At 47.4% G+C, this 9664-nt stretch overlaps 1 protein-coding gene across 2 annotated transcripts in view; it reads left to right on the top strand.

Annotated features, from left to right (window-relative positions):
• The first annotated feature begins 1717 nt into the window (after positions 1-1717).
• Positions 1718-9664, top strand: part of PTN (pleiotrophin) — a 100968-nt gene continuing 93021 nt past the window's right edge. The window contains exon 1 of one of the 2 annotated variants that reach the window (XM_004741693.3): positions 1718-1986. The gene's annotated coding sequence lies outside the window, so the exon portion shown is untranslated. The remainder of the gene's footprint in view (positions 1987-9664) is intronic. The other variant, XM_004741692.3, reaches the window with a different exon arrangement.

Genomic DNA, 9664 nt, shown 5'->3' with positions numbered 1-9664 from the left:
AATAGTAAAGAACAAAGTGCGTACCTCCCCAATTTATCCAGGTGAAATCACACTGAAACCAACATGGCTTCGTCAAAAATTTTCCTCGTGAAAATGGAATCACAAGGAGAAAGAGGCAACGTGCAGTCCGTGAGTCGAGGGGACACAGCTCCTTATTCACTTATTTCTGCTTTAGGATGGTGTGTGACTTGTGTATGAAGACTTTAGGTAAAGGGATAGACTGGAAGTTTGTAAGCAAATTTCAGCCCCTTTTGACAAAAGAAATGATTGGTTGACTGACTGATTAAAAGGTCTACTGGTGGAGACACCTCTTTGACCCTAACTGGCGCCCTCCTGGGACATTTGTCCAGGTGGCAGTCAACCTAAGAGCCCCAAATCTCTGGAAACTACTCTCCATAAAACGATGCTTCTAGTTTGGGGGGTTGGGTATGGGGCTCAGCAAATGTAAATTTTCAGAGTTACTTAAGGCATTTAGTAGATACTAACCAGACGGAACTGAAGGGATGTAACCTCAGAACTGTGGAAAATGGAAGTTTACTTTGCAACCATCTGTAGGAGGATGCCGTCCAATGATAGGTTGAAAGGAAGTGAAAAGAGAAAGACCAGCAGGAGGCAAGAACTGATAAGTGGCAGAAAATCTCAAAATTCACTTTTTTAAAAAAAAATGTATTTTATTTATTTGCTAGAGAGAGAGAGAGCAAGTGCTAGTGAGAGAGGAGAGAGCGCAGAAACAGAAACAGAGGGAGAAGCAGACTCCCCACTGGGCAGGGAGCAGGACCCTGAGATCATCATGACCTGAGCCAAAGGCAGACGCTTAGCCTACTGAGCCACCCAGGCACCTCTGCAAAATTTACTTTTTGAAATGTTTGGGGACATTTGTTTTACATGTCACGATTATGACATGCAATACTTTTATCTCATCGGTATCATAAACATCTACATGCTGCCCAAACAACCCCCGCCCTAGTACCTTAGCCTGGTTTCTCAACTCAACATAATGAAAATCCGGAAAGCCACGCAGCCCAGCCTCCGAGTTTCACGGAGACCAGAGTCAGAGCTCCATTCATTAAGCCTCTAAACCCTGGGGTGTCAAAGGCCTGTCACTAAATAGGTCACTCAAGGCACCAAGGAAGCCAAAAAAGGAAAGAGCCCCCTAAAGGAAAGTGGCATTTAATTGGGAACCTTCAGACATCTGTCACTCTTGGTGACAAGCGCGAGGAGGGACTTCGCACATTTGTGACGCGCAGGTGGGACGGGGCGGACAGCTGGAGGCACTGGAGCCGGGTGCGGGCGAGGGTGTTCGCGGCGTGGGGAGGAAGGAGAAGCTGCTTTTGAAATCTGGGCTCTTTCATCCCGAATATCATTTAAGCAAAACAAAACAAATGTCTGAGGCCATCACTGTATCCTAAAAGGCCATCCGCTCTCCATTTAAGCGATCCTCTCTGTGAAGGCGGGCGCGCACCCACCTAAAGCACAGGTCCGCACCAAGTTAGGAAAAGAAAGGTGGTGCGGGTCCCTGCTCCAAACAAAACACGGTGTCTCCTCTCCCGGCCTCTTGGTTCAAACCCGCGTGCTGGCTCCTGCGGGGAGAGCGGCCCTGGAGACTCCAGCCTTTAATGAGCTTCCCAATCAGCTCGCGAGGGAAAGGCGCGCTCCCTCCCTCGCCCAGCCCCGCGTCCTCGCCCTGCCCGCTCCGCTCATCCCTCCCCTTCTCCATTTCCCTTCCGTTCCCTCCCCGGCCGGGCGCTGCGCAGGCCCAGGCTGGAGCAGGCTCCCCGCCCGCCCGTCCCACAGCCCGCCGACCGAGCCGCCGCGCGGAGCCCCAGCCGGAGCGGGGACAGGGGAGCGGGAGCCCGGGGAGGCGCGCTCGCGGACGGAGGGCGCAGCAGGCGCGCGCGGGCAGCGGCCACCGGCACCCGACCGAGCGCACAGCCTCGCCGCGTTCAACAAAGGCAGCCGGAGCGCGCGCGGCGTTTGCAACTCCAAGTAAGTGGGAAGCGGCGCGCCGCTCCGCCGCCGCCCCGGGGCCACTTTCCCTGACCCTCGCCCACCGGCCCGGGGGCAGCCGAGGATGGCGCTGCGAGTGGGAGCGGGCTGCCCGCGAAACGGATTCGCTGCGGGGGCCAACGGAGGCATGGGGGGGCGGCGCGGAGGCGGGGGCGGGGGAGAGTCGGGTGCGGGACTCGGGGTGCGGGTAGGTGAGCGGGGGAGAGCAGCGGGGGCCATGCCCTGCGCGCCTCCGCGCCGCGTGCCAGCGGCCCGCGGGGTCCACGCCGGGGCTGCGCGCTCCGGAGGCCCTGCCGTAGGAGGTGTGTCCGCGTCTGGGGGGGAAGCCAGAGGCCCGGAGGCGCCCCGGCAAGCGGGGCTCGGCTTCGCGTCCTTTCTCCGCGCCTCCGCCTGCACCTGGGCTTGCGGGCGGCCGCCCGTCCGCTGGCTTTTGTGGGTGCGGTGCCCGGGGGCGGGGGCGGCGGGGGCTGCGCCTCCCGGGGCCGGGGGACCTCCAGAAGCCCTCACCGAGCGGGGACACTCCTCGTCCTGCCCGCCAGCCCGGGAGGGGCTCCGGAAAGGGTCACATCCAAAGTTTAGAAAGACACACCTGAAACCCATCTCGTTTGAATGCGGACTTGAACCACCGCCCCGGACACAGGCCCTTGAACTCTGAGGCTCCCGCACAGAAAGGTGGGGTGTGTTCATTACGAAGTTGCCCGAGTCGTCGTTTCCGAGTTGATGTTTCTAAGCAACGAGCGTTTTTAAAGCAAGGAATATACCCACCTCCTTCCTTGGTTCCCATACGAAACCTAAAACTTCCCGTCCTGAACACACACACATACCTCTTTCTCCTTAACAAAAACACGCAGAACACACACCTCTCGCTGATACACACTTGGCTGTTAACTCTTTTTCTCTGTTAACAGCTGCTTTCTAAGTTTGGGGATACACTGAAAATAAATAAATAAATAAAAATAGGAGTGGCATGGGGGGAGGGGGAGAGGTGGCCGCCGAGGGAAAGTGAACTATGGGCGGGACCTCGAAGTTTCTTTTTAGCATCTTTCCTCTCGGTGGGCTGGTTGCTGTAGCCGCTTGGGAACGGTGGTGTGTGCCCGCGTGCGCCTGTGTGGGAGCCACGGGCCTGGGAGAGGACTGAGATGCTAGTCACCAAGCAGGGCTCTGGGACTAAGAACATCAGGAAGCAGTTTCATGGTCCCGGGCAAATGTGAAGTTTGATGAAACAGTAGAGCCCATTCAGCCCGGCGATCGCTGCGGACTAATTGATACGTGGAGATATTTCAAGGTATTGATAGTGAAACAAAAGACGTGTCTCCCAGCACAAAATAAAGCATGCATTTTCCATCTTCATTATATGCCCTTTTAAGTAAATGATGCACTTTAAAGACCAAATGATTAAAAAGCACGCACAGAAAAAAAAAAAAAAAAAAAAGTACGCACAGCCCAGTTAGATTCAAAGGAAATTAGAGCGGGTATTAGCTCTCGTCCTCTTTGGGGCTGTGTGTGCCTTCAGAGTGGTGAGACTTGCACTCACTGAAACTATAGGATGCAATTTTTAAATTTTATTTTATTTAAAAACAAAACAAAAAAACACCTCCTTCCATTACCCTGTGCTTAAGAAACTTTTGTGCTGGGAGTTCTCTAATTGTGCTTTACGTCTTCCGAAGGTGATCTCCCCCGACCCCCTTCTGTTCCCAGACACCCTTGGGGACAGTTTTCTTCCCACAAGTGAGATCTGTGAGGCGTGCCCACCTGAAGCCATCCAGGACCACAGTAGGCGCTCTCTCTGCTGGTCACGCGTGGATGCAACTGCATTGTTTTTTTTCTCTCTTTTACTTCCTTTTTTTAAGATTTATTTATTTATTTGAGAGAGAGCAAGTGCATGCAAGGGGCAGAGGGAGAGTCTTAAGCAGACTCCGCAGGGACCATAGAGTCCCATGCCAGGTTCATTTCCAGGATCCTGAGATCAGGACCTGAGCTGAAACCAAGTGGGGTCCCTGAACCAGCTGAGCCAGGCAGGCGCCCCTCACATTGTATTTTCCAAGCCAGAGTTGTGTTAATCCCCAATTATCATCCTGTTAATATATAACTTGAATCACCTGATGTTTAAATGAGGTATTATAGAGATTGAGGTTAATTTAATAGTATACAGAGTATAATATAGATTATATAATAATACATAGTTCTGTGGTTTCCTAGACCTCTTTCCAAGATATTTGGAGTAATAAATTTGCCAATTTATTGAGAGCTTCAGTGCACTTTTTTTTTTTTACTCTAGTAAAAAAAAGCCAGTGGCCTTGTTGAATTTTCACAGAACTTGATCATTAGAAATAACCTGAGAGAAATAAGGTCCACAAGTAGTTTAATCGCTTTTATCAATAAGATCCATCTTAGAAATGAAATATTTTAGGTTTAAATGCTTCCCCCCCCTTTGAAGATACTCTCACTTTCTCATTTAAATGACCTCTCATGTGGATTCTGATTCTCTTTTTCATATGTGGTTTATTTTTTTTTTTAATTATTACTCTTCAAAATTTTCCCAGGAGACTGAGTTAAGTTGGCTTACTCAAAATGGTGTGTGTGGTTAGCTAATGGCAGATCGCAAATACCAGAAATTAGAATTCAGAATATACATTCAAGTTCTCCACTCCTGCTGTTAATATGGTGGCGTCGGTATATGGGGAACGGTCCTTGACTTCCCTACGGAAGGTAATGTTTAAACTGAGAGTACCCAGGGCAACCCGAGAACAAGCGTGGTATACACCGGAGGGCATTGAGTCTAGTTTAAGGTATGGCTTATTGTGGGGCTCTGGGGGGAGTCCAGGCTTCCCAACTGTGCCCTTCCATTGCCTGGATGCTGAATGGGGCTTCTTCAAACGGTGAAGGCTGCCGTTCTCATGAATAATCAGAACTTCTGTCTCCTCTTGGCACAAGGCCATGCCTTTGCTCTGTGGTAAAATAATATTCAGATATGGATCTTCTCTTTATGAGCTGGGCCGACTTTTTTCCATCCAGAGCCAACTGGCTGGAGTGGGATTTGGGCCACAGCCTGACTTTGGAAAGTTGTTCTTCATCCCTGATATTTATGGCCAATGTAAGTTTCCATCCATCGAGCCATTTTTCCACACACTTCATGCCAGTCTTGTATGTGGCAGAGTTCTCCGGGTCTCATGATCTTTCTAGGTTGTCAAATATAACAAGCCTTTTGTTCCGTGCTGTTTTAGTATTTGGTTAAAAAAAAAGAGAGAGAGGTTAAAATGTCTGTGGTTTAAAAGAGTAGCTATACCATGACATTATCGGAGGGCATTGTGTTTATGGTAACATTGTGGATTCGATTATGTAGATCACATTCACCACAAATCCCTATTTCTTAAGCTCAGGCAAAGAATACAGTCAACAGTTGGTGCTTGAGACAGTTGGAGAAATAAAATTTTAATTTCTTCTACTGGGATTTGTTTGTTAGCCATTTCTTCACAGTAGGTTTAGGTAAAGTGCCATTTCCAAAAAAAGAAAGAAAAGAAAAGAAAAAACCCATCATAATGTGTCTCCTAAAAGCAGAATTCTTAGATTCCTAAGCATCATCCTTAGTTGAAAAAAAAAAGTATATGAATCTTGAAAGACGTTGAGTCATGGTAACTGACACTGACCCTACGCTCTTAATTCTAAGAACCATTCGACAACCAAAATGTCACTGACAAGGCAAATAGCATGCTGTATTCCTAACCTTTTGTTTTCACTTCTTCTAGCTTTAGCACTTCCCCATCCCCCTCCTCTGCTGTCATTCTCGAAGCTCCCTTCTGTTCATCCAGTGCCATCATTTCCCATTTAACAAGTCCCACGATGTCTTGCCCAATTTCTTCCCTGTATCTAGGGTGGCAAATACGCCTTCACGTATGTATGTATCCGGAAGGGTCGCCCATATCCTGGGATACTTGGAAAGCTGGACCTTTCTAGCTACGATTTTCACATTTTTCTGGCCTGGTTCATTCAAACCTGTTTTCTGGATTGTTTCCCTCTGACTAAGACCCCGGCCAGGATCAGTTTATGCTTCCGTCACTGAGAGCAGTGTTGACTTCATTCTCCTCTTAGTTCCTGAACTTGAGTGGAGCCGGGATTACTCACCTGCATCCTCCCCATCCCGCCTCCGCAGGAGAAGATTTCTTGCTCCTCTGGTGAGTCAGTTCAACCATAATAAGCAGTTTTTATTATATGTATGCTAGATGCCTAATACTGAGGTAGGCGATGTGATATACTCAAGAAATAAAAAAGTTTCTTTTCTCTAAGGCTTACAGTCCCACAGTTCCGTTTGTATATGGAAATGGTGCTAACTTGTGAAATCCTTTATTACAAATATATTTAAAAGAGATGCCAGACCATGAAAATCCATTTATAGCCCTGCCCCCCATCTCTGGAAAAAAAACACTTGAAAAGTCACAGGTCATTTCATCAAACAAATGACTTTTTACATTTCTTCCTTTCCCTTAATATGCAACAGCATCGTTTGCCAACACTGGTTTCTTATGATTATCTGATTATCTTTTACTGCAGCCTCCCTGACATATTAATTTTTTCCAACTTCCTTGGCCACTCCTCAGCATTTTTTTTCTTCTTTTCTCCTCGACCTCCACATGTGGACATTCATTTCTAAATACTCAGATCTCACCCCCCCCCCCGCCCCTCCCTCTCTCTCCATATGCTTCAGTATTGATCATGACACTTTGGGTTTCTACTCCAGTCTTCATGAGAGAGTTCTCAAATCTCTCCATTCTCGGTTGCATTTTGGTGTCACACTTAAAAAAAAAAAAATTTTTTTTTTTTTTTAAATGAATACTAAAGGCAATCCTAGTTGGGGAAGGAGACTAAAGCAGAGGACTTCTTGTTATTTTATTCTTAATCCCAACAGACTTCTACACATAATGACTGACCCATTACTTGTCAGGTAGTGTGATAGGGAATACAAAAATAAATAGGCCTTCAAATAGCTTATGGGCTACTCAGTGTATGTGCGAGTACATTAAAATAACTACAACACGAGTTACAGCAAGATATGTACATACCAAGTTTTTGCCCTAAGCAGTTCCAGCAAAAAAGTGATTAAAAAATTTTTTATGAGAAAAAAGGAAGTTTAACTCAAAAAGGTTAAACGGAGAAGGTGATCATATTTATTTCAAAATTATCACTGTCTTTTGGTTATTTTATTGCCATTTATTCTGGAAGAGAAGTTGACTCTGGGTTCCTTTGTGTTTTCATTTCATGGGGCACATGTCGTGGGGCACACAGGAAATGACTGAAAGTGACATCTTAGAATTCCCTCCGGGTTATTTAGAATAAATGTAATATTAAAGACTTGACACATCACCATAGATGGATTCTTCAGGAAAAGATATACCAGACATGAGATTTTGACTGTCCTTCAGGGGACTGCTATGCACGGAGGAAAAGAAAGCAAATCCTCCATGTCAGCTGTGGAATTTGGATGAAACTGAGTGAGTAGGTTGAAGGCACCAGAGGGGGGGGGCGTTTCCCAGGCAAATCTGTCCTCTAGGTGGCGCTCTGATTCTGCCCTGCTCTTTTCTCCTCCCCCTCTCCATCAGCCCATCCAAGTGACTTTAACTCTTGCCTTTCCCAGCAGGGTTGACTCTGGAAAAGCTCATCTTTCCCCGTCATAGTTACTCACCATTCTCAGGAGCTCCATCCCACCCACACCGTGCATCCAGAAAGGCAGGGGCTCTGTCTCATTCATCTCAAGAACCCTAGACTATCAAGCTCCAGACCTCTGAAAATGACCAATAATGTCTGGCAAATGAGTGAAAAAAATAAATGCCTCTGACTACCATTCTCTCTGCCTCTCATGCCCCAAAGACCTTGATGATACGTCCTTTATATGTAATTCCTCTAAACATCACCTGGTGCCAATTTCTGATTTAAATCTGAGCACCCCCATTCTCAGCCTTGAACCTCTATAAGGAAGCCTATCCATCTCTCATTTCTTCACCTCTGTCATTTCACAGGTCATCTAAGCCTGTCAGGTCTCTGGCCTGTCTTCTAATCATACTCCTCCTTGTCCACTTCATGCCCAGAACTTGCAAGGTCTCTGATTCATGGTTGCCTCCATAATGGAGAGAGAAATCTGACTTCCTTCTTCTTTAAGAGACCGTATAATTCAAAGCTACAAGACTGCTCACTAAAAGCCTTCTTTTCATCGTAACTCCAATGCAGCTATAGAACATTTGCTTTTCAGAACTTTTTACATTTTTTTAAATATTTTTATAACAATTCCACTTAGAGCAGGATTTTTTTTTTTCTTTACACTGATATAGCTAAGCTTAGAGAGGTTAAGATGACCCCAGTAAGTGCCATGAAAGTATTAAAACAAAGCTTTTGCGGTGCCTGGTGGGCTCAGTCAGTTAAGCATCTGCCTTCGGCTCAGGTCATGGTCCCAGAGTCCTGGGACCAAGCCCCAAGACATATTCCATGCTCAGCGTGAAGCCTGCTTCTCTCTCTCCCTCTGCCCACTGCTCCCCCTGCTTGTGCTCGCTGTCTCTCTCTCTCTCTCTCTGACAAATAAATTAATCTTTAAACAAATAAAAATAAAATTTTTAAAATACCTAGTTTGGATATTTTCTTCTCTATATCATAATGCCATTTCATCCTTTGACTAATTAATTTTTATGCCCCAGTTGCCTCTTATATCAAACCTAAACTCTAAGGTATATATGATAAGAGGCTAAATAACCTGGGGTAGCGGTTCCCTGTCTTCTGTTTATGGAAATAACTAGAATCATGTCTTAGCTTCCGGGTGCCGGGGGCCCAGCCCTACAGATTCTGACTTGAGAGGTGGAATCAAGGAACGCAGACATGTGACAGGCCACCTGGGTATAGGGGACAAAGTAGGCATATTAGCCCTAACAGGCCCATATTTGAGCTCCAAGGTCAAGGAAACCAAGGTAGAAACCACAGTTCTACTTACTGCTAGCTCTGTGACCGTCAGCAGATATCATGGTTTTTCTTCAATGGCCTGACCTCTCATTTTACTGAGAACATGAATACCTCCCTTGTAGTATTGACATGACTATTAATCTAGAAAATGAACATGAAGGACTGAACCCAGAGTCTGATGGGTAGGGGGTGTTGGATGAAGACAATGAAGGCGCTAATTCCGGGGGCTCAGTGACCCTGCCCGGTGACATGACGCTCCCCATCACTTTTATTTCTCAGGCCGAGGTGGCGTCTCAGCCAGGCAGACAGGTGAGACCTGGGTGAGACCCTTCCACTGTGCCTTGCACTCTCAGATCATTCTCTGTAAAGACAGCTCCCCAATTCCCTTTCCCTGAAAAGGAACATGCAACCTGTGGTCGTGCTTAAGGCCTGAGGTCTCCAAATCGGGCTGCTGACTTTGGCCTTCCTTGTGGCCTCCAGGAGATCACTGGGCATTCAGGGCCCCTCAGTCCAGTGCAGCCATCCCACTGCTGGCGCTGGGGATGCCTGTAAACACATTCTCCGTGATTTCGGCCGCCACCAAGGAAGCATCAGCTCTGGGTGGGAGTCCCCATGAAGCTGCAGAAACCTGATGGTTTCCCTGCAGCTCTGCCTGACATTTGGTAGGGACGGGGCATGTGTCACCTACCCTCCCGAAGCCTCAGGGGATCTTGGCTGT

Source organism: Mustela putorius, unplaced genomic scaffold, assembly GCF_011764305.1.
Source record: "Mustela putorius furo isolate JIRA1106 unplaced genomic scaffold, ASM1176430v1.1 tig00003845_pilon_pilon_pilon, whole genome shotgun sequence".
NCBI classification, from domain to species: domain Eukaryota; kingdom Metazoa; phylum Chordata; class Mammalia; order Carnivora; family Mustelidae; genus Mustela; species Mustela putorius.
Note: the sequence above shows the minus strand (reverse complement) of the source record. Positions and strands in the feature narration are given on the sequence as shown.